Source organism: Rhodamnia argentea, chromosome 4 (assembly GCF_020921035.1).
Source record: "Rhodamnia argentea isolate NSW1041297 chromosome 4, ASM2092103v1, whole genome shotgun sequence".
Classification (NCBI taxonomy): Eukaryota; Viridiplantae; Streptophyta; class Magnoliopsida; order Myrtales; family Myrtaceae; genus Rhodamnia; species Rhodamnia argentea.
In genome coordinates this window covers 18,962,848-18,987,089 of record NC_063153.1, presented here as the reverse complement: position 1 = coordinate 18,987,089, position 24,242 = coordinate 18,962,848, and the positions used below count along the sequence as shown (strand labels likewise).

The 24,242-nt window shown below is 37.5% G+C and overlaps 1 pseudogene; it reads right to left on the bottom strand.

Moving 5' to 3' along the window:
- Positions 1-9,966: 9,966 nt before the first annotated feature.
- Positions 9,967-12,076, bottom strand: LOC115744490 (annotated as a pseudogene).
- Positions 12,077-24,242: the final 12,166 nt, after the last annotated feature.

Sequence of the window (24,242 nt, the reverse complement as noted above, 5' to 3'; positions counted from 1 at the left end):
TGTAAGGGGTAATAGGTTTTGCGAGCCGATTTGGAATGGGGACAATGGCTTCAAGATTAAGAATAATTGTGACAATTATGTTGTCCACTTGGAGAGGAAAAAATGCTCTTGCCGAGCATTGCAATTGACTGGAATACCATGTTCACATGCTATATGTGCCATTCAGCTGAAGAACCTCAATGCGGAGGATTATGTTGATGATTGTTATAAGAAAAATTAGTATCCGGCTGCATATCGGTTCATGATGCAGCTACTGAGGAGTAGCAAATTCCGGGAGGAAACAAACCATCAACCCCCAAAACCTCTACCATTGAAGAAGCAAATTGGCAGGCCTAAAAAGAAAAGGAGATTGGAGGAAATTGAGAAAAGTGGTAACAAAATGAGCGGGACTGGTAGAATAATTCGATGCTCATTTTGCCATGGAGAAGGACACAATAAGGCTAGTTGTCGAGCTAAGAAACAGCACCACCAACAACAACAATCGGAGACAACACAAGCCAATTATGCGGGAGCATCATAGGACAACACAAGCAGCCATGCGGTTCCAACTCTAGACCCAACTCAGTCCACAAGTGTACAGCAGATGAAGAAATATCTGGTAAGCTGTTTATTATTGTCCTTTATTTTTACTGTAAATCCTTGGAGCAATGACTTCATTGCTTTCTCTCTTTTTTCAGGTTAGAAGGAGACCGGCTGAAGACATTTGTGAAACTATTGTAGGGGCACCACAGGGCGACACAAGCAGCCATGCGGTTCCAATTCCAGGGCAAACTCAGTCCAATAGTGTACAACTGAGGAGGAAATATTCGGTAAGCTGTTTGTTATTGTCTTTGATTTTGACTATAAATCCTTGAGCCATTAACTTCATTGCTTTACGCCTTTTCGCGGGTTAAAAGGAGACCGGCTGAAAATGTTCCTCAAACTTGTGCATCACAACTTACAGATGGTGCAATTGCAAAAAGGACAAGACATGGGTTGACAGATATGAATCTTGGCATGACTAACTCAAGAAATTCAGAGGTCTTGATCTCCGAAGGAGGACCAACTCAAGAATCGATCGCACCGATACAAAGAAGCCAAGAAGAGGCATTGATAAACCAACCAATGGTTGCTCGAGCACAAGCGAAAAAAAAACAATCAATGCCACCTCCAAAACAAAGGGTAAAAAAAGGCAGTTGCAAATGAAGCTCCCGCCCCAAGCTTAGTTCCATGTTAGTCAAATGATCTTGCAAATGTCAATGCACAACCTGCTGCAACAGTGCCAACACAAACGGTGAGTTCAACGGGAGACAATATAAATGTACCCGAACATCCAAGTGAGGTGGCTCCTCCAAAAGATAAACAGTGGAAAAGGAGATGGCAATGCAGCGTGTGAATATAATTCCAATTCGGAAGAGTGCTAGGATCATGCATCAAGTGAAGCCTTTTGAAGAGAAAAAAAGGAAGTGATGAAGTTGTTCAGCTTGATTGATGGGAGGATTTGAAATGATGTCTGCTGTTGATGTTTCTTTTAGAAATTTGAAGTTGCTAGAATTGTGTTTGATGCTGCAACTTGATTTGATGTATGTTATGCAGCAATGTGGTTAAGTTGTGATATTGCTGCATTTTGGCTGGGCAGCAATATGTTGCATTTTGGTTTGGAACATGTGTTTAGCAACAATCTGTTGCATTTTTTGCTGGTGTGTTTAGCAATAATATTATGTAATTGAACTTGGTTGGCTATTATTGTTGTTGATGATATAAGAATATGCGGTACCATTGAGTAGCAATGATTATGTAATGGTGCAATAGTATTTGTAGTTGGATTGGCTTGTTATATCAAGATAAATAGTATTTTACAGTTGATACGGGTGTAGCAGCAATATAAAAAAAAGTGAACCTAAGTGATCACTTTTTAAAAATTGAGGAACTTAAGTGACCATTTTTCAAAAATTGAGGAACTTAAGTGGTCACTTTTCGAAAATTGAGGAACCTAAGTGACCACTTTTAAAAAGATATGGTACTTAAGTGGCCACTTTGTGAAAGTTTACTAACCTAAGTGGTCGATTTAACTAAATCTATGGCATTCAAATGATCATTCAATGGCTTGTTGGAGCTCATTCCATCTCGAATACCTTTACAAAAAAACTGAGGACGATGCTTCTAATCTTGCTGCACATCATTTTGACATTGCATTTGCACCATTGCATTCATGTCGGTATCCTCAAAACTCACAGAATTGTAACAACAATTCTTGGCACAAGAACAATATCACGTTCATATACGACATCATCATATAATTGTTCCTCAACTATGGTAGACTCAAAAAAACCTTCTCTTTAGTAGGGTTACATATGCCCATAAACCAGAACAAACCCACCAACAACAACACCATAACAATCATTCGATAAATATCTCTTTGATTTTTCATCTTTGAAAATTCCTTCTTCCGATGGTTCAGCAAATATTGCAGACCCTTTATCTCTGCTTCTATTGAGTCCCCATCGTCTAACTCATTTGTCAATACATGTCGACTTTCATCTTGTTTTTGAAGTAGCTCCAAGATAACCTCCGTTGTTCGGTTTGAGAATTTCGAGTCAACCCACCTACAAGAAAGTCAGTACACAATTTCATTTATGCTTGTTGCATTAGCAGGGTAAAACACGGTAACATATCCCCTCAAAATCGAGCAAACAAACCCTAAATCCAAAACATGTTAACGCTAAAGACATCGAAAAACTTGATAGATCAGCAAAATAGAGATTAGGGACTTAAAATATCCACAATTGAAGTCTGCACTATAATTGGCGCATCCATGGAATCTTCTCCCAGGATTATCTCTCGTCCAAGCCGTTCTTGTTGGACTTCGCAGCCCACAATAGCAAAAGTGTAGAGCTGCATCCTGGCTTTGCTTGTACACTCGAGAGCCACTTGCCGTGCTTCTACTTCCCATCGCGACTTTGACGATTTGATTTTGGGCAATTTGAAGATTTCGATTTTGTTGAGTTCGGCTTGATAGGGTTAGGGTTCTGAATTTCTTTTGCAAGAATTTGATTTTCCCCCATTTGTTGAAAGATCTCGGTAGGGTTAGGGTTCAAGTGATTTTGCCCCAATTGTTGAAGCAATTGATTTGTCTCGTTCAACCTGAAGGATACGACGTCGTTTCCATTTTATTTGCTGATTCAGCTTTCCGGCGATCCACGTAGGTTGGATTTACATTATTTTAATGCCACGTAGGATTTTCCGGTGACCCAAATCGCCAATGGCACTTAAGTGGTCCATATTTAAAAGTTATGGTACTTAGGTGATCGAAAAAAAAGTTGTGGCACTCAAGTGATTGCCGTACAAAAGTTATGGCACTTGTACTGTACTTACCCCCTTTAATTTAGCACCTGAAAAACCTAAAAAGAAATGCTTTTCCAGTGCTAGAAGAAAGTAAAGATAAAGATAAATTTGCGGAAGAACATTGAGTTCTATGATTTATTCAAGGGTCTTTACAAAGGTTATGCCCGAGATATTTATACTCTATTGATAGTTACATAAAATGGTTACTGAATTTGACTCTATCATGGTTACAAGAAATTACACGGTCTCCCATTATTAATTGACGCCGATTCCCAAAAAGTTACTAGAAATCCTAAATTAGTGGCAATAGACATGACTACGTGGGGGTAATATTTTATGGCGACTGCTCTTTGTCGATTAACCTCAAGCCTCCACGAAGGCTCTTGTCAACAACTTTCATGATGTTGTTGATGACTTCCTTGGTGAGTTGCTAATTGCTTTGCTCATTGTTGACCAAACTCTTGCACTCATCGACTAAGTCTCATTCTTGTCGATAATAATCAAAAGTTGAATATTTTTAAGTATCAACATATGTCCTCTTTTATAGGAATCAAAGGATTCATGGATCAATCGATTCTTTTAAATTAGACAATCAAGATTTATCGTATGCCCCCTTACCATCGGCAAATTTGATTTTTTGCTGTTGAATTGCTTCCTCATATGTTTTCTTGAAAATAATACAATTAATTCCATTTTGGCTCCATGAATGGTGCCTCTTGCAATATTTTCTGTTTACTAAATCTTCTTCATTGAAAATGTGTGGCCTTCGACTAATAAGCTAATTGCAAAAGTAAGACGGAGATTTCATCAAGTTTGTTAATATTGAATGAGTAAACTTGAGTGTCTTTAGCCCTAGCCATTATTATTTTCCTATTTTTTTTAGCAACCTTTAACAAACTAAGGCTTGTCCAACATCATTTTTTTTACCACATATATTTCAATATTTTCATTGGGGTCAGATTTATATTCTCACTCATAATTTTCAATTAGAGCCACACGTGATGTGCAAAGTAGATATGTGACGTTTTATCTTTGTCTTTTAATAGTTGCTCATATTTAGATGCTCTCATCGCCAATTGAAATATACCTGCAACGTTTTGGCTTTCGTTACTTTTTTCTAAGATTGAATTTCAATCCATCACAAACCAGATTCATGAATTATTTATTTAATAACGAAGTGAGGCATCCGTTTCTAACTTTTTAAAGTGAGTAATAATTTGACCGAAAAAAAGTGACTACTAAACTAATTGATCCACTCACTAATATACTGTTAAAGTCTAGCTAAATCAACGATCGATACTTCGCATAGCAGTCTAGAAAACTTAGAATGAAATTGTTTTTTCATCTCTGCCCAATTACACACTAAATTAGGTGGTATATTAGTGGATTGCATAAAAGTAAATTTTGACAAAGACAAAGGAAATAACGTAAGTATTAAAAACTTATGTGTTCCAGCTTCCCCGTACTAGTCTATAAATCAAATAATGTGTTCAATGGTTGATTGTTCATCTTCGTCAAGTAAGGTACTTTGAATATCTTGGAAAAGGCTGATTATCGACACATTTGAGATGTAGTTTCCTAGAAACAAGTATGATAACACCCTTGTCTAATCACAATTATTGTCGAACATCTTCTTCAAGTGCGGATTTGGTTGGCCATTTTGCCCTCCAGACGGTGATGCTGGTCTTGCTATATTATTTACATTAATCGGCATGTTATGCCTTAATACAAATGTTCACATTGGGTAGTACCAATGGAGCCACTAGCCTTACATTTTCAACATTTGATAGTTGACAGATCTATCAATTATTTTAATTTGCCACATTATTGTTACCAATTTCGTCATTTTGACCAACATTAGCCTGATTATCCCCATAATTTTTACATTGGGCTGTACCATTGACCAGCCTATCAACTAGCTTGATTTACCAAATTATTGTTACCAATTTGATTATTTTGATCAACATTAGCATGATTATCCCCATTATTGTGACATTGATTAGAAGATTCATAAAACGTTGACTATTCTATCTAACATTGTTGGCATCAATAAAATGATAAAGACTAGAAACGTGCCCATTGAATGATCCTGGCTGAGAGGGCGTCATTCACAGCATTGACGATGATCGGCTTGGATCACATCAGACATATGACTCACTATGTAGTTGGCTATGTCACTATGCTGCTTTTCGAAGATTCTTATGTTGGCACCATGGTAGGATTTTGTGCGACCTCCTCAATATCTCATCGGTATGATGCATCGGAATATCAATTTCCTCATGTCGCTTATCTCCAGCCGTTCTCCGTGCGACAGAACTATTAGAATGCACGGAGTTTGTGGTGATGGTTTCTTGTTGCCAACATTATTGTCAGATTCTTGTTAATTTTTGGCACTTGCCACCATAGTCTCCTCGAATCAACAAATTGTGTCACAAGTGTACCAAAAAGATATTTTCAAGAATATGGAAGAATTGACATAAATTGACAAAGGTTGTGAAGTATACTTTATTGATTTTGAACAAGTAAGTAAATGGCAAGAAATTGAAGGTACGAAAATTGGAGACAATTTTATCTAAGCCCTTTGGGTATTTATAACACTACTGAACTTGAATAAAGAAATAATTCGTAAACCTGTCGGTGGTTAGAAGAAATTACATGGTCAACACTTATCCATGCAAAGTTATTAAAAAACCTTAAATTAGTGACAATAGACATAACCACCCACCGGTTATATTTTATGCAGATTGCTCACTATTGATAATTTTGTCAATCAACCTTCCCTCAATGAAGGTCGTCGTCGATAACTTTCACGAGGTTGTCGATGACTTCCTTGGCAAGAAATCGATTTCCTTCAAGTTGTTGATGGGAAATTTTTTGAAAAAGTTTTAAACCTATTGCACTTTGGCCGATTCAGTCTTAAACCTTTCAAATTCTAATATAGTCAGAAGCATTCTCATGTTTTGCCAAATAGTGCCAAGTGGGACGATCAATGTTTACGTCAGTAATTTTTTTTTTACATTTTTAAATTTTCTTCTTTTCTTTTCTTTTTTATTTATTTTTCTTTCTTTTCCTTTTTTTACTACCAAGTTCGATGAGGGCCTATCTATCCTTGCCGACCCAAATGAGGGCCGGCGACACTCGTCTACCATTGTGCAAGGGCTTCGCGGCCCTCCCCGTGTCCGGACGAGGGCTTCATCCTTCGCCCGCAACCAATGAGGGCCTAAAGGCCCCCTCACTTGTGATCGGTGTGTGTTGCAGTGACCCTCACTGAGATTGGGAGGAAAAAAAAGAAAAAAAAAGAAGAAAGAAAAAATTATAAAAAAAATTATAAAATTTTTATAAGAATTATATAAATTGTCCATGTCGACGCCGGTCGTATCATGTAGGATGGCCAACGTTCACGTTGTCTATTTTCGGTTAAAATTTTCGGAATTGACTCAATTGGCAAAACATGAAAATGTTTATGACTCAATTCTAAAATTGAATGGTTTAAGACTGAATTGGCTAAAATGCAATAGCTTTAGGACTTTTCTCCGACAATTTTCACATTTGTCGATTGTTCTGTAAATTGTCGAACGAACTCTGCTCTCATTGACCAAGTCTGATACTCGTCGATAATAACCCAATGTTTATCATTTTTGTGTGTCTAACAAATATAAGATCTAATAAGGTTAGGCTTTGTCTATTTCATTGTTTTGAAGCGGCGCGATTTGGCAACTCACGGCTCACTGTAAGCAATTATTGTCATCCTCCCTCAGCATACACGCAACAGTGAGATGAATCAGTGATGTGGTTTGGGATATTTGGGGGATTACCGAAAAGAAGATCCCAGTCAATGAGTGACGAACGTGGATTTCTTTTTGTGTCGATCCCGCTACGTTAGATTACAGGGATCATATAAAGGAATTGGATTTCACAACGATAGTAAAAAGTTTTATGACTATATCATTCTGATTTGGTATGCATTTTCAGTAGGGCTAATCCTTCAAGAATTAAGAATTTACTGATCCATGGTGGATCTTCTTCTAAAGAAAAGGGTTCTCGTATAATTGGAAAAATTATCCAAAAAGTCCTAAACCTCTTATACAATGGACAATTTAGTTTTAAAACTTTCAATTGTGTCAATATAGTCCTAAACCTTTTGACGATTTGCAAATTTAATCCTTTAATTTCAATTATCCAAATAATAGGTTTAGGACTAAAATGCCAAATTTGCAAAAGATAATTTAGGACTAAACTAACACATTTGAAAGGTTTAAGACTAAATTGGCAAATCGTCAAAATATTTAGGGACTAAACTGACACAATTGAAAGATTTAGGACTAAATTGACTAGTATACAAAAGATTTAAGACCTTTGGACAATTATCCCCGCACAATCTCTGCACCATCGTTAGTTTTTAAGCTTCCTCCTTTGAGCTTCTATGATATGTCCACCAAATAATTTTTCCATCAATCGTATGTAATAAGCAAACGATGTGGTAATGGCACGTGTTAAGGAAATAGATCATAACCAAAGTCGGCGATTCTCATTTAGTCTATGCAATCTTTGCGTATCACATCGATATCACCGGGTTAACGAAATTAGATCAGTCTTACAATGTCTTTCCTATAAAAAAATAGCGCGTACCATGAATAGACTCCACCGGTAGATTCAAAATTATCAAGTGAGTTGGCACCAGAATTTAGCTTCATATTAAACCGACACTATTACGAAAGATTATCTCGAACTATTTTCTTAATTATATATTTTGTCACAGAACTTTCCCTAATCTAGTTTCAACGTCCGAGATGGATGGAAACTGTAGCTTATGTTTCACCGGATGTCGGTCCATAGACTTGTATACCGAAACCTCAAGGACTAAGGGCAAACATGCGGTGGAGAGCATCATGACCAATGATTGGTGACTCCGGTCTGGGGCCCGGCGACCCCCACCGATTCGTGCCGACCACTTCCCCATCATCGCCGGCTCTTCTAGGAGGTTGTTGCAGCCCTCGCCGTTGGTTCTATTTTTTTTTTTCTAAAATTAATTTAAATAAACATTAAATTAAAAATAAGATTTGAATCAAAACGACGTCGTTTTAATCAAGTCATCACCGCGTAGGAGAGATAAAATATTAAAGAAAAGCCACATCAGCATTTTGTTAACCAAATTAGACGGAGTTAACAGAAAGACTCGATTGCACCAATTAGACAAGTTTTAGGACTCAATTGTATTTTCTTAACAAGTTTTGGGATCTCTAGTGAACATATCTCTAGATTAAATAATAAGAAAATAAGAAAAAATATACGGGCGAAGGAGGGCCTGATTTGTCTTTTTGTGTGTTTTATTTTTTAAATTTATCTTTTTAAAAATTTTTGAGTTTAAAAACAGAAAAAGGAAAAAAAAGAGCAAAAAAGCAAAGCACGGAAATGCCTTTGATCAGCCGGTGATGTCAATTGAGACTGACATAGCCACTTCAACCCTTTATTTGAAACAAGGTTTACTTTAAACCCTCAATTAGAGAACGTAATAAATTCATCATAAGTCCAAAAACTTATCGTGAAGGTGCAATTGAGGCCAAACTAACGTAAAACGCCAGAGCTGGTGTCCTTTCAAGAAGCTTGATATTTCATGAGTCCATAGAACACAATTAGAACCATTCAAAATAGTTTCGATGGGCATTAAGACTTCCAATTTACCCATAAAATGCAATTTATTAGTATAAAAACAGCAAAACCTACGCGGAATGTGAAGAAACCAGTACTTCGAGAGCAAATTTGGAAATTAAGTTGTATTAGTTCATCCAAGACTTTCATGGCGAATTAATCCTAAGGTGCTAGTTTCAGGTTTCTGAAAATTGAAATTTCATTTCATAAGCCACAACCTTACAGGGAAGGTGGGCGTAACCAAAGACATAGAATTCATGAGTCAGCCTCTTGAGTATGGTTGGAGAACATTGCATCAGCATTTTCCTGTCAAACTGGTCCACTGGTTACTTCGAATGCGAATTCAATACTGGCTAATTAAACTCAAAGAATTGTTTTGCTCTTAAAGATAATTGGGCTGCTTGGTGGGTGAGAACATAGATGAGACAACACAGTTTTTGGAATCTCTGAATAACATCTTGTTGTTTTTAATCACTATATATCTGATGAGTTCGATGCTGGTACACTTTGCCTCATCAGTGTTTCAGAAATTGCACTTGACATCTTTGGACAGAGCTCTTTTGCATTTGTGGGGTTACCATTTGCAATAAGAAAATTTGGGCTCAAAGGTGACTACTTAGTACTTACCACATTGGCAGAGCCAGGGCACAGGGCTGATCTTTCAATATTTACTGGTTCAAGGTTAATCACTGATTTTCTTGTTGATTCAGTAGTGTAGCACAGTTTTTGAATTGTCTTGTTTTACACTGAACTCTTGTTAGTCAAGAAATAGCCAATGCGATTTTACTGTTGTTCGACACCCATTCAAAAGTTCGTGGTTCGTGTTTTTATCCCTTCAATCACGAACCTATACTGAATCAGTTTCCTTCTCCTGCTTGCATTTCAATAGTTGGTAAAAGCAATATCTGGCGTCCTAAATGTTAAAATGATAATGAAAGGAAGTACACTTTGTGCTATTCAAACACATAAGGGAAATTCGCAAAATTTGTCGATCTAGACGGGGCTTGTTTCTTAAGCTATTTTATCTGATAACAGAGGTTCCGATAAATCACATTTACAACTTGACCGCTTTTCCACTAACGACTCATCGGCAGATGGTGTTTCAGTGCTAGCACAATCAATTTGAAGCTTGGGCTCTGTCTCTTCATTGATCTCAATGTCCATAGCTTTACCCCACAGCACTAAATATAAACCAGCCACTACCCCAATTGCACCTCCCAAGCTGCAGTAGAATAGAGTATGTCAATTTCTTGAAAAACATCATTTCTACTTCAAACTGAAAATTCAAGATCGAAGTATTAAGTTCAATCTATGGAAACGTAAGTTAATCTTAATAGGCAAAATTATTCCTACACAGGACTGACTGTCCAAGATAGGAACGAAGACCCTACCTTCCAGTATATATTTCTTTGTGCAGAAATATAGCAGCCATAATGGTTACTATTACAGTGCTCAGAGGGCTGAACATCGCCGATATGATAGGGCCCATTTGGGAAATGCACCACGACTGGACAAAGAAAGAAGATCCTACAATTCCCTATTCACAACGAGCCAAACAAAGAAAATAGAACGTCGAACTTCACTAATTCGCATGAATAGTTCCAATTATGACAACTTTCATATGGTATCTCTTGTTGAGATGAGCAGCTTTGATGTAGTTACTTACAGCATACAGAATAGCAGTTATTCTGAGCTTGGAATGGATCTTCCATGCTTCAGGATCCTGTTATAGGAATAAAGTAATGACTGCACATTGAATTGTGGATATAAAACTCGTCCAAGCCGATAGAGATAGATGGTCAGGATGGCTTGCCGACATTGGGCCTTGATTAGAAAATTATTGGCTGCTTCAGTGACCCTAATGGTGTGATGCAAGTTTTGACGGATTACAGTTCAATACCTGCAGAATGACCCAAATCGACCAGCAGCAAGCGCTTGCAATGAGAAATACGCAACCCAGCAACCAACTGTCATCTTCAGCAGCAAAAATAGTCCTCGCATGTAGATGGAACTCTTCATTTAAAAGCTTTCGTCCCTGAGCAATGCCATAACAATTGCTCCGCCGACACAGACTGTCGTGCCCAATATCTTGGCAATGCTCCTTAGACTTCTGACATTAATCTTCTCCATTCTCAAGTTTTAAAGCAACACAGAAATGCATAATGTCAGTGGTTAGAATTCCAACATCAAAACTTATGTTCCTAGTAGCCACATTTGAGTTTCGAAGTACTTCTTTCAGGTGTGTGATTCTTCATTAGATGTCAGTCATTGATTTGATTTCTTTGAGCTCAAGAAAACCTCTGTTTGTTCTTCATTAGCTTAATTCAGGTCATTGGTGTTTAATTAGTTTCGAATTTATTTATGGGGATTGTATGAGGGTAATTATTTCCGATAGTCTGCTTATTTGAATTCCTCAAGAATAAACGGAACACAGTTAGGAACCCAAGAGCGGATGCCATCAGAAATGTGGTTGCAGGGACAAGATTATTCATTGCACTAGTCATCGATGATGAGGCTAAGTACATACCCTCAAAGTAAATGTTTTGATGGATTGCTACGCTGCAAGTGTCCATTCTCATGAATCGTACGATCTTCAAGGTGAAAAACACAAACTTCTTAGGGAAACTTACCCAATGTGAGATGCCAAGAATATCAAAGAGAGACTCTACCGTCCCAACGAAGTCCTATGAGACCTCCTGCAAAAAATTGACATTGAGACCAGAGAGAGAGAGTCCAATAGAAGAGTTCAATACCTCCACAAGAAGGCAACAGGTGAAATGAAAACTGTAGCCGTGGCTTGTCTATGCACAACAAAGACTCCAAGGCTCAACCCTTGTAAAAAATAAGCTCTAGCGAACAGAGCAAGAGCTGCATAAGTAAACTGCACACCAAACAAGGACATGATAGGCTTGTGATCATCAAACCCACCCATCCTTTTTCTTAGCTTCTCGAATGATATCACTCAGCCTCAATATAAAGCCACACAGGCTGACAGATTATAAGTAGTGTGGAACAACGGGATGGTGTTTGCATCTACACTTCTTTGTGTATGAACTTACAAATCGGAGACACAGAGAAGGTTGTGACTTTTATGTTCCTAGGAAGGCAATATCAGGATTTCCTCAGGTTTTACAGTAAGTTGTTCATTATTTGGAATCGATATACCATAACAGTAGTAACGATTCTCAGGCACGATGCTGTCTTTCCTCACTCTAAGATTGCGTTTAGAAGGTTAAACATCAGCGGAAAGAATTAATAATGAAAGCAAGACGATTTAGTTCCTTTTCTGGAAGAAGAGAGATTGCAGATGTTGGAGATATGTCTCGAATTTGAGTCCAAAAGGAAAGTTTCCTAATTCATATAGGTTTCTTATTTTGAATAGGTTTCCTAATTGATGGTTTCATATTTTGGATTAAACCTTTGCCTATAAATGAGAAGTAGATGTTCTTTGTGAAGAGAATCAAAGAGGAGTTTTTGCTAGTGAATTAGGCGGCGTATGGTAACCATTCTGTTCTTGGAATAAAAACGCCTTTGATAACTGCACAAAATTTCTGTTTCAAAAAACTGTTTCTCTTTCTAATTTTTTTCATTTAAGTCAAATAACTATGTAGTTACTTTGTAAAATTTCATCCTAAATTGAACACTAATTTCCAATGCACATTGAAATAATTTAAAATACAATATTTTTTTAGCATGTCATAAATGAAACACAAGTTTTAATACATTACGTTTGAAGTTTGATTGAAGCATGGGACAGTTCTCATATCAAGAACTCTTTTTTTTCTTTAAATGTTGCGTTGTCCAAAATACATACAAACATAGCAGCCGAATAATCAAATTATCCACCGACAAAGAAAAAATAAATAAATTATCCCCATTGATACGAAATACAAGTCCTTCACTATCATTTTGCAGCTTCTGCCCTAAATACAAGTGGGTGTTTAGCTTTAGCTTCACATGCAAATGTTTACATTTTATGACACACGACTACGAGTATATATATTATCATTCACATGTTAGATGCCATCATCTTCTATAACATTTTTTGCGGAAGAGTGAAATATATGAAATCTAAGAAATTTAGGCCCAAATTTATGAAAATGAGGTCAAACTAGCCTAATTTAAGCTTATTCTATTTTTAGGGATTTTCTAAATTTTTTGTCATTTTTTAAAAAATTTCCAATTTTTTTTTGAATTTTTTTATTTTTATTAGGTTAAGGGAAAAGTGACGAGAGAACCGAAAAGGAAAAGTGAGAGATGTGAGACTTTATTTTGTTTTGTGATTCTCAAAAGTGTTTCTTTTTCCAGAACCAATTTTTTTTTTATTCTGGATTTTGCTCTAAAAATGATTATGGGAACAGAATCAGAATCAAATTTATTTGCGTAACTAAACACGATTTTCATCTTTTTTTGTTCCCAGAATCAGAATCAAAGAATAAGAATAGTTATCATGCAGGCCCTTACATTTGAAGCCAATTAAATTTTGTGAGTAAAATTAGTGAATTCCTTATTAAGATTGAGAGATTATTTCATAAGAAATTCCGAAGCTAAACACTCGTGGGTTATAATCTCCATTGTATCGCTTGATCTATAGTGGAATTCCTTACTTCTCTTTCTGTGGACATAGGTCTCTACGATCAAAGCACGTAAATCTCGTGTCCAATATTTTTTTTACCTATTTTATTGTTCGATCACTTGCTTCGCGCATTAGTACAGAGTGAGGGGAAGAGAGCCGTTCCCTCCCAAGATGCAACCATTGCTACGTTCATTACAAAAGTTGGATTAGGACAAGGAAATTTGCTATCCCTATATACTGTGGCTTTCGGGAGGCATTATTCAGAAGTCAACATGTGATTTTCTATAACTTCACTAGAATGTTTTGTCAATAAAAATATGTACACGTCACCTTGACTAAGCCACCCTTATCGATGTCCATTAGCACCTAGCAAACCTAAAAAGAAATGCTTTTCTAGTGCTAGAAGATGGACATTCCTCTCTCTCCCTCTCTCCTAACCAAGAGTTAAGATCAAATAAAGAGAAACGGGAAAGATACGTGTTGTCGACGAAGGTAGCATTTTTCTGACAAGAAACTTGCGACAGGATATGGAACGAGGTGAGGCTTTGTCTGTTTCATCGTGCTAAAGGGGCCTTCATGAGTATGGCAACTCACAGCTCAGTAGCTCACAGTAAGCAATCATTCCCATCCTCCACTCATCGTGCATGCAACAGCCGTGCAAATACTAAGGGTGTCAGAACTGAACTAATAACTGAATTTAACCGAATTGAACTGAATTTTCATGAATTTTCAGTTCGATTCGGTTCTCAATTCGAATACTAAAAAGAGCTACAATTTTTTTTTTATCAGTTAAGTTTTTTTCGATTCAGTTCCGTTAATTGGACTGAACTGCTTAAATATAAAGTTATTCGGGGTTCGATCACGCAAAACTCTAAAACCCGCTTCTGCTCTTCGGCCTCTGACTCTCCACTCCATCGTATGCTTTGTCTCTCTCGTTCGGCGCCTTTCGTTTCTTAGCTCTCCAGTCTCCGATTCTCCAGCTTCGTCTAATCTATAGGAATTCGAAGCCACCTCTCGTTTCTCAGCGATTTTCTAGGGTTTTTTTAGCTAGTTGCCTTTCGGCCCATCTTGTGGTCCTTCACCATCAGGTAGGCTTTGGGGTTTCCTCCTTGTGGCCGTGGATTCGCTCTCTTTGGTTTGATTTACTCTTTGATCGGACACGTATTGAGCAGGCACGTTGTTCCCATCGATTTCTTGATCAGACCCGACTTCCAGAGCCTGTTCCAACAAGCCGAGGAACAATTCGGGTTCCACCACGGGACAAGCTTGACGATACCGTGCAGAGAGGGAGAGTTCATGTCCCTCTGCTTTGGCCACAGAGAAGAGTTCCGGTCTACGAAACAAAGTCTCAGATAGGGAAAAAGGTGGGCACGGGTTTGGCCTTTTGATTTACTCTTTGATCTGATTTACTCTTTGATCGGACACGTATTGAGCGAGCACGTTGTTCCCATCGATTTCTTGATCAGACCCGACTTCCAGAGCCTGTTCCAACAAGCCGAGGAACAATTCGGGTTCCACCACGAGACAAGCTTGACGATACCGTGCGGAGAGGGAGAGTTCATGTCCCTCTGCTTTGGCCACAGAGAAGAGTTCCGGTCTACGAAACAAAGTCTCAGATAGGGAAAAAGGTGGGCACGGGTTTGGCCTTTTGGGTTTATTTTCTTTTTCAAATTTGTTAGGGGTCCGGCCATATGGGTTTATTTTCTTTTTCAAATTTTCTGGGGGTTGGGCAAATATGATAATCTACTCTCTGCTTTTTCAAACTCGTGCCTATTGGAATCAGATACGACAAGACGAATTCCAAGGATGTGTAGTTTTTAAGTTAGTTTGCATATTGGAGGAGTTGAAGTCGTGTTGGATGATTTGGCTGTCTGGTAGTGGTTTTTACTTGGGTGGTCGATTTTAACGATCTTCTTGTCCCGAGAATGATGAGAGATTATGTTAAGTGGATGGGCTCCACAAAATCTAATTTCAAGGATTTTGCTGGTTGAAGCTCCAATGTGTTTTGTCGGGTTTAGATATGATGTCCGTGCAACCCGAGAAAGTGGAAATGTGGCTTGTTGGTGTAGTTCTCTTATTGTGAAGAATTTTTGAAAAGACTGCATGTGGTCAATCACAATACCTTGTAAGATTCTAGTGCAGTGTAATGGGAAGCTTTCTTGTGTGGATCCTATAGATGCTACTGTGTTGGATTGGTTTACTTGTAGTTTCAGTTGTTTTTGGTGTTCTCAATTTGGATTGGTTATTCTGTTGATAATTGGATGCTATCAAGAGTAAATAAGTGCATCGATTTTGCCATTTTTCTTTTATCTCACTATGTCAGATTCTTATCTTAGAGTGCTCAATCTCGTTTGCTCTAGTGGGACTTATGCGATTCTTGTTAGCATTTATTTTGTCATTTACAAGATTCTTATGTAATTTTTTACTTTTTTTTTTATAGATGGATTCAATGAGTGAAGCTACGGCACGAGATAAAAGGAGGTCGACGAGATCCGATGCGTGGGATCACTTTAAAGTGATAGATGATGGCCAAGGTAAAGCTAAATGTGTATATTGTGAGGCTCCTATTGTTTTTAAGCATGGGACAACTGCAATGCTTAACCATTTAAAGAGATGTAAGCAATATCCTTATGGGCACATGGAGAAAAGGCAAAAAGATGCATTGGGTCAACTTGTTGGGTTAGGTAGTTCAGCTGGTCCATGGAAATTCAACCAAGATGTAAGTCGAAAAGACCTAGCCACCATGTTCACTATTGCTGAATTGCCTCTCAAGTTTGTAGAAAATGAGGCATTTCGAAAATTCGTGAGGGGAATCCAACCGAAGTTTTTAATCCCCTCAAGAAACACCTTGAGGCAAGCTTGTTATGACTTATTCTTGGAGCAAAGAAACAAATTAAAAACATATTTTTCTGATACATCTCCAGGAGTATGCCTTACAACCGACACATGGATCTCGTGTCAAAACTTGAGTTATATATGTCTCATCACACATTTTGTAGACACTGAATGGAAGTTGCAAAAAAGAATTTTGAAATTTTCTCAAATTCCGAGACATTCGGGTGAGATTATAGGAAAAGTGGTGGAGAAATGTTTGATTGGTTGGGGGATTAAAAATATTTTTTCTATCACCGTGGATAATGCAAGCTCTAATAACTTGGGATTTCAATACTTGAAAAAGAAACTCATCCATTGGAACTCTCTTCTCTTGGATGGTGAGTTACTCCACATGAGATGTTGAGCACATATATTGTGCTTGATTGTGAGAGAGGGGTATAAAAAAATGGATAGGGGTTGAGCGCTTGTATGAAAGCAATCGGGCGGAAACTTTAAGTATTTTGGCAATGTGAACAACATCAACCTATCTCTGTTCATTGCTTGCATACTGGACCCTCGACATAAGTGGGAGTATGTGAAATGGTTGATTAATCATTTTTATGAAAGCAATCGGGCAGAAACTTTAAGAGATAATGTAACAACATCTCTAAACTTCTTTTTTTAGCAATATCACACTGGTGTATGCCCCCAAAGCAACTTGAGGTTGAAGGGTACAAGAACAACGAGTGTGGTAAAGTCTCCAGTGGTTGGTGCGGACATTTTGATTGAAGTGCATCTTAGCGAAACGGGACAACAATATTTAAAAAAAAAAATCTTAATAAGATAAGTATTTGGAAGAAGATCGTGAACGTTATAGTGCTGATTTTGATATCTTAAACTTGGTGGAAAGTCAAGTCTTCAAGATATCCTATCCTCTCTTCCATTGCTTGAGATATTTTGGCAATGCCCGTTTCTACTGTAGCATCAGAGTTTGCATTCAGCATAGGAGGTCGTGTACTTGACGTGTTTCGTAGCTCCTTGACCCCAAGCATGGTGGAGGCTTTTGTATGTACTCAAGATTAGTTACGATCCGCACCACTTTCAATTTCAATCAAGGACTTAGCGGAACTAGAAAATTTTGATTCGGGTGAGAAATTACTGTGGAATTTTTGTACCTTTCAATATTTCAATAGATATTATAATTCTCATTTTCATTGTGAATTTAATGCAGATTTGTCAACTACGACCATGGAGCTTACCTGAAAATTGATTTCTCTTGACGATTGATGAATAGGGTAATGACTATTAGCTTCTCTCTTCTGTTCTAATTGCTGTTTTTGTTCTATGACTTCTTGTACCTTCGCCGTGTGTCGCAATCGAAGTGTTCTGTTTAGCGGCCGCCATTTTAATCGCCCACCTTTACCGAGTAGTCTCTATCCCATTGTAGGTTCCTCTCTCCTCTGTTTTTTCCTCTGCCTATTGTTATGGTGCATTCTGTGATTCCTAAGTAATTGGTCACAAGTATTGGTCGAAGATAGGTCTTACATACGTTGTTTTTCCGGGTGGTTATTGTGATTCCGAAAAGCCTTGACATGCCGGTTTTCTTTTTTGCCCAGGTTATATCGTATTGCTAAATAGCTGACCGCTTTTTTGGGTGGTCATTCTATTGTAAGCAAAACTTATTATGGTGGGTAATTTTGACTTGTTTCATTCTTGCTTTGATCTTCATACAATTAGATCATTGTGAGTTCTATTGTGATCCCCATAAATTTGGTTATCATAAAGTTCTCATTGGTTGAATAGAAAATTTGAGGTGTAAAGACAGATCATTTCAAAACTTACGGTGAAGTTTTGCCGGAAGGAGAACATCTTAGCTCTGCATAAGAATTGGCAAGCATTTTCATCTTCAGACTTGGTTCTTCATCTCTTGTGGCTGCAGTGATTGAAGATTGCATCAAATATGACATGAGCATGAACTTACGGTGAGGATTTGGAATGGGATTAATGCATTTTCTTGTCATACTTGTGCAAGTACAGTGAAAGTGTTAGTGGCAGCTTAATTTTGGATTCTTTTGGTCTTAATGTCAAATAGTTTCTCTCCTATTTGTCAATCTTAACTTATACAGTGGTATATTTTGCAAGAACTTTTGGACACATATTGTATGAGAGGGATGTCGAAGTAGCATAAGGATTTAGTTACACATGCTGCAAGGTGAACCCGAGCACTTTCTTGCATTTGGTATTATCACATGTAGATTCTGTTTTTGCTTTTTATTTTTTCATTGGTGATACTTGAGGAGTATTCGGGACTTGGAGAAATCTGATTGGCATTCACATCCCTAAAACATTATAATCCCAGTTCAAATGAAGCAATGTTTTTATATGTCCAAGTTGCATCAGAAAATTCCAATGTTCGACTTTTTTAGTGCACCATTCTTTCTAGGATTCATCCCGCCAATGAGCATCAGCTGACTCGGAAATGGCCGGCCAAAGCAAATACCCAGTACTTTGTCATAGGTCATCTTGAAGAAAAGCTGAGGAACTTTTTGGTTATTATTGTAAAGTATAGCCTGTTTTTCTGGATTCCCTATGGACAAGCTCAAAATGGTAGCTTCAACGTTGAATTTGGACCGACCCACAGGACCGTTTTCTTCTATTCGGAGCCCGGTTTGTCAAGAAATAGAACTTTGTATACCGAGGAGTATTCTGGGACTTAGAGAAATCTGATTGGCATTCACATCCATGAAATATTCAGTAATTAATTAATAACTCTACATTATTCACTTGAATTTTAATAGCAAATAGGTTGTGAAGGGTTAGATATGGAGTAAGAGCAAAAATAAAAAAAATCAAAAACCAAACCGAACTAACTGGTTTTTCGGTTCGGTTCGGTTCGGTTCGGTTCGAATGGGTTTTGGTTTAGTTCAGGCATATTCCTTAATGGTTCGGTTCGGTTCGGTTATTCAAATAACTGAATTGAACCATTGACACCCTTCACAAATACCGTCGTCCCTCACATGCATGTGGGTCGAAATGAATATAAACCGTGTGATGAAAGGGTCATGTGGTTTGGGGATATTCGGGGGAAGAAGATGCCGGTCAACGAGGCGCCAATTCTATACATAAATAAATAAAGAGGAATATGTTGACTATTTGACCAAAAAAAAATATGTTAACTAGAAGTTTTAAAAATTACCAAGAAAGTGCAATTAAATCCTAAAATTTACAAAAAGTGCAATCGAGTACTAAAACTTGGCAAATTAGTGTAATTGAGTCATTCTGTTAACTCTGTTCAATTTGGCTAACGAAAAATATTGACGTGATTTTTTAAATATTTTCTCCCTCCTATGTGGCAATGACATGACCAAAAAGTCGTCCAAGACCGATTTTGAATATGTTTAAATGAATTTACAAAATAAGGTAAATAAAAAAATATTGAAATTTGGCCGCTAGTTCTGCATCCGCTTCTGCATTTTTTTTAATTTACCTTATTTTTTAAATTAATTTAAATAAGTGTATACTAGAAATAAGTTTTAGACCAAAACGACGTCATTTTAGCCACGTCATCACCATATAGGAGAGAGAAAATATTAAATGGGTGCATGGTTATGCTTTTGATTCTGTTTTGTTATATATATATTTGTTTGTTTACCTTATTTTATATTTAAACTAACATATATAGTTAAAATAAGTTTTGGATCAAAACGATGTTCTTTTAGCCACGTCGGAGAAAATATTTAAAAAAAATCACGTCGAGTGTTTTTTGTTAGACAAATTGGATAAAATTAACGAAAAGACTCGATTGCACCAATTTGACAAGTTTTAGGACTCAAATGTATTTTTTTGCAAGTTTTAGGACTCAATTGTCTTTCGTGATAAGTTTTAGAACTTCTAGTGAGCATATCCTATAAAAAAGCATAAACTTGAGGTATAGTCCCAATTATGGCCCAAACTTTATTTCGTATAAAAAGAAAACACCAACTTTGACCGGCACCCCAAATATGGCCCTTGCTAACCCTCCGTCCATAGTTACCATTAGTTATCCGACGACGCATTTCCGGGTCGGCAATATATCCACCTCAACAAGCTGCGTGGGATTTAGAGGCAAAATTACATTGTTTGCGGGTCTATATTTCTTCATCTTCCATTTATGCAATTTGGGGAAGTTCCCTCCGGGGTCTCATGTATTCATCGTAATACACTTGGGAGTCGTCAATTTGTCTTATGATCTTGCGTTTGCTCACTCATTCTCTCACACAGATTCCCTCACCCTCTCGTATACTTATGCTCGATCACTCGAAGACGTCATTTCAATTTGAAATTTTGGACTTTAAGGATTTGCACTTGGTCAAGGCTTGAAGCGTACAGAGCACCGATGACATTGAACAGGCTTCACAGCCGTTTGTGTTGGTTCATTCTGATTTATGGGTTCCATGTATTATCTTTTCTGAGTTGGGTTTCAAGTACTTTGTTTCTTTTGTAGAAAATTGTTCAATAGTCACTTGACTATATCTGATGAAAAGTCATTCTAAGTTATTTTTCATGTTTTGTGCATTTGATAACGAAATACATACTCAATTTTCAGTTCCTATCATATTCTTTCAAGTGGTAATGCCAACAAATATTTTTCTTATCTTTTTTCTAAGTTCATGACCCAACGGAGCGTCCTTCATCAATCTACCTATTCAGATACACCACAACAAAATGGCGTCGCCAAATGGCAAAACCGTCGCTTGTTAGAAGTTGCTCGATTATTAATGATTGAAATGAAGATGAACAAATTCTTTTGACTTAAGCTGTTATGACTGCATGTTATCTTTTGAACCGCATCTCGTCCCCTATTTTTTAGGGTGCAACTCCACACTCTCTTCTTTTTCCTTATGTATATTTATTTCATTTACCACCTCGTATATTTGGTTGTGTTTGCTATATTTGCGACCATCATACAAGGCTTTATAAACTAGATCGTAGGTCTCTTAAATGCATTTTTGTGGGGTATTCTCATACGCAAAAAGGTTACCGTTGTTACGGTCCTTCTTTGCATAAGTATTTTACCAATATAGATGTTTTCATTTTTTAGTCTGTTGTTTATTCTGATGAGCCAATGGAGTTTCCTATAGTGGATGATGATTCCTTTACATATGTTAGTGTGAAATCCACTTTGGACTCTCCACCAACTCCTCTACCAATCCAGCATGTATACAATAGATGCCTCGTCAAGATGTGGAGCCCGTACCTCTGCCTCTTTCATCTTCCGAGTCGAAGGTAAGCCTATCACATACCGACTTCTTCGTCTTTTGAGTTTGAGGTAAGCTTGTTACACACTGAACTTGATATCCCCATAGCACATTGGAGTTCGTAGTTGGACCCAGCACCCTATGGCACAATTTATCTCTTATTACGGTCTATCCGCCTCTTTTCGTGCTAGTTTGGTCACCACTATATATATATCCAATTTCTAAAATGTTGCTAAAGCATTATCTAGTCCAAGCTAAAGGACGAATATGAAGGAAGAACTATTGGCACTGGACCAAAACTAGACTTGGAATCTTATTCCTCTACCAGAGGGGAAGACCGCTATTGGATATAAATGGATGTTTACTGTCAAGGTTAATCTTGATGATTCTCTTGCTCACCTCAAGGCCAGATTGGTTACTAAAGATAATGCACAAGTTTATGGGGTCGATTATGGTGATACTTTCTCTCTAGTGGCTAAGACGACCTTTCTCCGCCTTTCACTTTCTTTAGCTGTTTCTGCTTGTTGGCATCTTTTTTAGCTTGACATTAAAAATGTCTTTCTTCATGGTGATTTATATTAAGAGGTGTATATGGAGCAACCACTTGGGGTTATTGCTTAGGATGAGTATGGTCATGTCCGCCATTTGAAGAAATCTTTATATGGTTTGAAGCAATCTCCCAAAGCTTGGTTTGGGAGGTTTATTGAGGTGGTGCTTTAGTTTGGACTATTTAGATGTAGTGAAGATCATTCTATGTTTTCCCGTGTCTCTAGAGTTGGTCAGATATTTCTTATAGTTTATGTGGATGATATTGTCATAATTAGAGATGATTCTATAGGGATTGATGAGTTGAACTTGTATTTACAATAGCAGTTTCAAACAAACAATTTGGGACGACTAAGACATTTTTTTGGTCAAAGTGCATAGGCGAAGAAAGGTATTCATATCTCACAATGCAAGCATGTTTTGAATTTGCTTACAGAGACGGGTATGCTAGGAGCTAAACCACTAGATACACCAATGGAACCTAGATCGAAATTGATGGCAAAGGACAATGAGCTGTTAGATGATCCAGAAAGGTATCGAAGGTTTGTTGTAAAATTAAAGTATTTGATTGTCACTCGACTAGATATTTCATTTGCTATAAGTATTGTAAGTTAGTCTATGTCTTCGCTACATTGGTATGATGTAATCAAAATTTTGAGACACTTGAAGAAAGCTCCGGGTCGTGATCTCTTCTATAGGGATCATGGCCACATAAGGGTGGAAGCATTTTCGGATGCTGATTAGGCTGGGTCTCCTACAGATAGAAGGTCTACATCGGGTTACTGCACCTTTGTGGGAGGAAATCTAGTATCTTGGAAAAGTAAGAAGCAAAGTGTTGTGGCTAGATTCTAGTGCAGAATCATAATACAAAGTATTGCTCAAGCTACTTGTGATTTAGTCCGGATGCGTTAATTATTAGTTGAACTTGGATTCAAATATCCTGCACCAAAGGAGTTGTGGTGTGATATTCATGCAACTATCCATAGTGCTTCAATTCCAATACTTCATGAGCATACAAGCATATTAAAGTTGATTGTCACTTTGTCTGTGAGAAGCTTCGGACTGGAATTATTTCTACTAGTCATGTTAGGACCGGTTAATATCTAGTCGATATTTTCACCAAGTCTTTAGGGAGTAGTAGGGTTGAATATATTGTAACAAGCTGGGCATGCTTGATATCTATGCTCCAGCTTGAGGAGCTTGTGGGGCCATTGATACTAAGAGGGTTATTATGGTCATTAATTGTTACTTAGTTAATTTAATAGTGAGATCAGTTTTGACGCTCGCCTCTTTTGTTCTACATCAATTTCTACACATCCAAGTGGGGCAGCTAACCTAACCTAGCAAATTAACGGTGTTTAAGAGTAGCAATTCATTGGAGACTTTCATGGCGAATTTATATTGAGGTGCTAGTTTCATGTTTCTGAAAATTGCAACTTCATTTGATAAGCAACAACCTTCCAGGGAAGGTGGGCTTAACCAAAGATGCATAATTCATGAGTCATCCTCTTTTGTATGGTTGGAGAACACTGCATCAGTATTTTCCTGTCAAGCCTTTCCACTGGTTACTTCAAATGCTAATATACTGGTTAAACCCAAAGAGTTGTTTTGCTCTTAAAAATAATTGGGCTCCTTGGTGGCTAAGAAAATAGATGAGAGAGCACAGTTTTCGAAATCTCTGAATAACATCTTGTTTTAAATCACTGTGTATCTCATGAGATGGATGTTGGTACACTTTGCCTCGACAACTTTCAGAATTTACACTTAACATCTTGGGACAGAGCTCTCCTGCATTTGTGGGGCTAACATCCGCATAAGAAAACTTGGGCTCAAAAGTCAAAGTGACTACTCAGTTCTTACCACATGGGCAGAGCCAAGATACAGGGCCGATCTTGTTATCATTCTTGAAAGGTCCATTCGATATAAATAAATTTGGCTGATCATGCTGTCATTTGGTTCTTGCAATACTTACTGGGTTCATGGTTAATAACTGCTTTTCTCGCTGATTCAGTAGTGTAGCACAGTTTTTGAATTGTCTTGTTTTACACTGAACTCTTGGCAGTCAAGAATTGGTCAATGCGATTTCGTTCTCCTTC